Here is a 6,473-nt window from a genome sequence, read left to right on the forward strand (position 1 = left end):
ATATCGCATATGAGCGGTTCTTTAGTACGCAAGTTCCTGGAGTCTTGGGTATCTATTACCTCCGCTTACATGTAAAGCCTCTTCAAGGTATCCCATCTTGGCAGCCTGAGTACCACCGTGAAAATGGGATTATAGCCAAACCCCTCCATTGGTTAAGCTTGGTGAGTAATGTAAAGAGAGAGAGTCAGAGAGACAGACAGAGAGACAGACAGAGAACGACAGACACAGAGACAGAGACAGCAATTGAAGCATTTAATTGACTAGATGGTATCAGCCACAGTGGCTATTCTCCACCTGTTTGTGAACTCCGTGTCTTATTATAACCCCGTCCCTCGCAGTCACAACCTTCTTCTATACGATTCTAATCTGAAATGTACAGGCTGAATTTGAGGTAAATTAAAATCTACGTTGACTTTAATACGAACAATGAGGTCTTCCCTTATCCGCCTCTCCCATGTACACCCTCCTAGAACCTCCTCATTTTGCCTTCACCCACTTTAATGTATATGTTGCTACTTTCTCTGGGATAATCAAATGACGCGGTTATTATACATACGATAACCCACTCAGGTCTCATTAAGAGCATCATAAATATTGTGTTGCGTCTAACATAACTGTGGTCTTGACTCAAGTAAGCCCTTGATGTGCATCACCGCGGGCTTGCAGGATCTTGAGATGGATGTATATCTGTTCAACAAATATACCAAACCCAATTTATTTATTGTGTGTGTGTGTGTGTGTGTGTGTGTGTGTGTGTGCACTCACCTATTTGTACTCACCTATTTGTGGTTGCAGGGGTCGAGTCTTGGCTCCTGGCCCCGCCTCTTCACTGGTTGCTACTGGGTCCTCTCTCTCTCCCTGCTCCATGAGCTTTATCAAACCTCGTCTTAAAACTATGTATGGTTCCCGCCTCCACTACGTCACTTTCTAGGATATTTCACTGCCTGACAACTCTATGACTGAAGAAATACGTGCTTCCTAATATCCCTTTGACTCATCTGAGTCTTCAACTTCCAATTGTGATCTCTTGTTTATGTGTCCCCTCCCTGGAACATCCTGTCTTTGTCCACCCTGTCTATTCCGCGCAGTATTTCAAATGCTGTTATCATGTCTCCCCTGACCCTCCTGTCCTCCAGTGTTGTCAGGCCGATTTCCCTGAACCTTTCTTCATAGGACATCCCCTTAGCTCTGGAACTAACCTTGTCGCAAACCTTTGCACTTTCTCTAATTTCTTGATGTGCTTGATCAAGTGCGGGTTCCAAACAGGTGCTGCATACTCCAGTATGGGCCTGACGTACACGGTGTACAGTGTCTTGAAGGATTCCTTACTAAGGTATCGGAACGCTGTTCTCAAGTTTGCCAGGCGCCCATATGCTGCAGTAGTTATCTGGTTGAGTGTGCTTCCGGAGACATGCTCGGTGTTATACTCACGCCAAGATCTTTCTCCTTGAGCGAGGTTTGCAATCTTTGGCCACCTAGCCTATACTCCGTCTGCGGTCTTATGTGCCCTTCCCCGATCTTCATGACTTTGCATTTGACGGGGTTAAATTCGAGAAGCCAGTTGTGGACCAGGTGTCCAGTCTGTCCAGGTCTCTTTGAAGTCCTGCCTGGTCCTCATCTGATTTAATTCTCCTCATTAACTTCACATCATCTGCAAACAGGGACACTTCTGAGTCTAACCCTTCCATCACGTCGTTCACATATACCAAAAATAGCACTGGTCCTAGGACCGACCCCTGTGGGACCCCGCTCGTCACAGATGCCCACTGTGATATCACGTACCATGACTCGTTGCTGCCTCCCTCTCAGGTATTCTCTGATCCATTGCAGTGCCCTTCCTGTTATATGCGCCTGATCCTCTAGCTTCTGCACTAATCTCTTGTGACGAATTGTGTCAAAGGCCTTCTTGCAGTCCAAGAAGATGCAGTCAACCCACCCCTCTCTCTCGTGTCTTACTTCTGTTACTTTATCATAAAACTCCAGAAGGTTTGTGACACAGGATTTGCCTTCCATGAATCCGTGCTGGTTGGCGTTTATACTCTTGTTCCGTTCCAGGTGCTCCACCACTCTCCTCCTGATAATCTTCTCCATAACTTTGCATACTATACACGTCAGTGACACAGGTCTACAGTTTAGTGCCTTTTTTCTGTCTCCTTTTTTAAAAATGGGAACTACATTTGCCGTCTTCCATACTTCAGGTAGTTGCCCAGTTTCCAGGGATGTATTGAAGATTGTGGTAAGTGGTACACACAGCATATCAGCTCCCTCTTTAAGGACCCACCGGGAGATGTCCGGTCCCATTGCCTTTGAGGTATCGATGTCCCTTAGCAGTTTCTTCACCTCCTCCTCATTTATATGTATGTCATCCAACACTTGTTGGTATATTCCTTGTTGGTGTTCCCCTCTGTTCTGTCCCCACAGAGGCCTTCCTGTCTCCACTGTAAATACTTCCTTAAATCTCATACTGAGCTCCTCACATACTTCTTGATCGTTTCTTGTGAGCTCCCCACCTTCTTTCCTCAGCCTTATCACCTGGTCTTTGACTGTTGTCTTCCTCCTAATGTGGCTATACAGAGTTTCGGGTCAGACTTGACTTTCGATGCTATGTCTTTCTCGTACTGTCGCTGGGCCTCTCTCCTTATCTGTGCATACTCGTTTCTGGCTCTTCTACTAATCTCCTTATTTTCCTAGGTCCTTTGCCTCCTGTACCATTTCCATTCTCTGGTGCACTTAGTTTTTGCCTCCCTACACCTTCGGGTAAACCAAGGACTCGCTTTGGTCTTCCTATTATTTCTATTTCCCTTGGGAACAAACCTTTCCTCTGCCTCCTTGCAGTTTGTTGTTACGTATTCCATCATCTCGTTTACTGATTTTCCTACTAGTTCTCTGTCCCACTGAACCTCCTGCAGGAAGTTCCTCATACCTGTGTAGTCCCCCTTTTGTAGTTTGGCTTTTCCCATTCAGTTCCTATTACCTTCTCCACTTGTAGCTCTACTATATAATCAAAACTCAGAACCACGTGATCGCTTGCTCCAAGGGACCTTTCGTAATTGATGTCCTCAATGTCCGAACTGCTCAGGGTGAACACAAGATCCAGTCTTGCTGGCTCATCCTCCCCTCTCTCTCTGGTAGTGTCCCTGACATTTTGATGCATGAGGTTTTCAAGTACCACATCCATCATCTTGGCTCTCCATGTTTCGGGACCCCCATGTGGCTTCAGGTTTTCCCAGTCGATCTCCCTGTGGTTGAAATCGCCCATTACCAGTAACTTTGCTCTGCTCGAGTGAGCTCTTCTTGCCACCTCAGCCAGCGTGTCCACCATCGCTCTGTTGTTTTCTTCGTACTCCTCGTGTGTGTGTGTGTGTGTGTGTGTGTGTGTGTGTGTGTATGGAGGTTATTGATTGCAAGGGAAGGGTGATTATGTCGTTAGAATTGGCATTAATGTACATTTATTTTTACTTTTGGGTTTACAAGAGTAACAGCAAGTTTGACAGGCTCCTGATGCAGTGGCGACTTCGTGGTGGTGGTTGTAGTGTCGCGTGGAAGTCTAGTAGATATCATGTTCAACGCTATGTACAAGTGTGGTCGCAGTGCTAGCGTTGTTTTTATGCTGCTTTCTCAGTTATATTCTTTGAAGAGCAGCCGAGGCGCTACCCATGAATACCTGTGCACCTCTATCCGGCAAGGTCTTTTTTTTATTTATTTAACAAAACTGGACGCGCCAGCAGTGTTTTGCTTCCCTATTCGGTATGATAGCTACGTATTGGGAACACAAGTTAACAATATTTCCCTGTCATATTCCGTCACACATTTAAAATATCTCTGTCTTACCTCTGAGACGTCAATAGAGCAATGAGGATATCGCCAAATATTCCATTACAGGTTCATCAGCTATGCGACCTTCAAGCATTTCTCAAAACAGGCTATCATATGTTTAAGAAGAATGACATTTGCATGAGGATATCACCATTATCACAGAGCAGAGCAGCAATATTTACACACAAGAGAGTCGCTGTTGACAGTGGTGATGGTGAGGTGTCAGTGTGAATCCTTTCCACGCCACAACTCTCATCTTAATAAGTGACTGGGAGTCTCGTGTTTTGGGCTATTGATTAATCTGTCGAAGGCTCTTACTGGGACAAAATAAAAAACTACATGCTAATTTGATAGCATCATTTGCACCTGCATTTGTTTGATATCAACGTGGCTTGGAACGCAGTTGAGTGTAGTTTTTACTTTTAAATCACAAACTAACCAGACACTTGATAACTTTTCAGTAATTGCATCCACTTTAGAATATTTCTTTTCTTGTCACTCACAACGTAGTTAACGTAGATATTCACCACTGCAGTTGATTGTCAGGTACAAAATATACTAGTGTTGTTTAATCTGTAAAGTATTCAACATCATTCTTACTTTCTCTGTGCCATAATATTGTTGTGATTTTATGACCTGATAATCACAGAGAAAATGTGCTAGCGAGTACAGCTAATGTCTTTAATGCATTGAGTGGAAGCTTGGTATTATTGTTTGACTTTTTGCTGCCCTGGGCTGGATGCCCTGCAACGGTTGCAAGGGTGTTCACCAGTTACGTAAGGCTTTCATATTAATGGACTGAGTCAAATAATTGCTATGAATTGGATATTAAATAGAAACTATTAGAGTACCTGCGCACGCACACACACACACACACACATACACACACACACACACACACACACACACACACACACACACACACACACACACACTATTCAGTTTGAATGTGTGTGTGTGTGTGTGTGTGTGTGTGTGTGTGTGTGTGTGTGTGTGTGTGTGTGTGTGTGTGTGTGTGTGTGTGTGAAAAACAACCACAAGGGAGTTGAATGATAACTCTTGGCCTTTCGTGTTGCAATCAACACATTATCAGGAGCTTTCAATGTTGCAGAAATGAGTAAACAGTCGAGGCTCGCTTGAAAGGATCTTCCTGGACTTATTCATCTCAGCAATATTGCAAAGTTTTGATCTATCATTAATCTCCCCCCGTGGTTCTTTTGTGTGTGTATATATCTAAGTAGTAGGTTGGTAGACAGCAACCGCCCAGGGAGGTACTACCGTCCTTCGAAGTGAGTGTAAAACGAAAGCCTGTAATGGTTTTACATGATGGTAGAATTGCTGGAGTCTTTTCTCTGTTTCATAAACATGCAAGATTTCAGGTACATCTTCCTACTTCTACTTACACTGAGGTCACACTACACATGCATGTATAAGCATATTTATATACACACCCCTCTGGGTTTTCTTCTATTTTCTTACTAGTTCTTCTTCTTGTTTATTTCCTCTTCTCTCCATGGGGAAGTGGAAGAGAATTCTTCCTCCGTTAGCCATGCGTGTTGTAAGAGTCGATTAAATTGTCTGGAGCAAGGGGCTAGTAACCCCTTCTTTTGTTTATATTACTAATTTTAAAAGAAACTGTCGTTTTTCCTTTTAGATCACCCCGTCTCGGTCCGTTGAAATTATATATATATATATATATATATATATATATATATATATATATATATATATATATATATATATATATATAAATATATATATATATATATATATATATATATATATATATATATATATATATATATATATATATATATATATATATATATATATCTTCAGTTTCACGTCTTTCCCCTCATCCTCACCTACTTCCCTTTACCCTCTCCATTTCCCGTTCGTCCTTTACCTTAATTCCCTTCTTTATTTCCCCACATATCTTCCCCACCCTCGGCCTGCCCCTCTCCTTCACTAGCTCCCCTTCACCGAGAGAAAAATTAAGTGCATAATGGAGGCTATAAAAATCGCAAGAAGGAAAAATGGAGGCGAGTGCAGGAGAAAGACGGCGGGTAGCGGGAGTTTAGCGTGAGACTTAAGTATGACTATTGTGTCTACGACGGAAGAGGAGAAGCCGGGAGGAACTCCGAATAGACGGCTTATGGAAGAGTTTCAGGGGAGGAACATGGAATGTATAGCGTATGGAAGACTCGCTGATAAGGAACACAAAAATGGAAAGTGAAGAGAAATGTTTGGGGAGAGGAACGCGGAATAGGAAACCCATGCAAGAAATTCTGGGAAGGATTGAACATTAGAAAATGTGTGGGAAGAATGTTGGGGTTGAAAAAACAGAATTAACAACGTTTCTATTCATTTAAAAAGTTGAACACGGAATAGAAGGAATAAAGAATCTCTTAAACATTACGCAAACTTTTCCCACATTGAGATGGTTTAACTAGCAAAGATCAGAGTGTTATTCAAACGGCTGAGTGTAGGGGTCAGCGGATATAATCACAATATTCCTAAATCTCAGCTGCCATTGATGCCTATGTCGGGTACGTGAAGTAATTAATTCTGAACTGTAATATAACCTTCCCCCCATCTCTCCTCTCATCTAGGATTGTGAAACTTAAAATCAGGAAACACAAGAGGTGACGCTCACC

This window comes from Cherax quadricarinatus, chromosome 48 (assembly GCF_038502225.1).
Source record: "Cherax quadricarinatus isolate ZL_2023a chromosome 48, ASM3850222v1, whole genome shotgun sequence".
NCBI lineage: Eukaryota > Metazoa > Arthropoda > Malacostraca > Decapoda > Parastacidae > Cherax > Cherax quadricarinatus.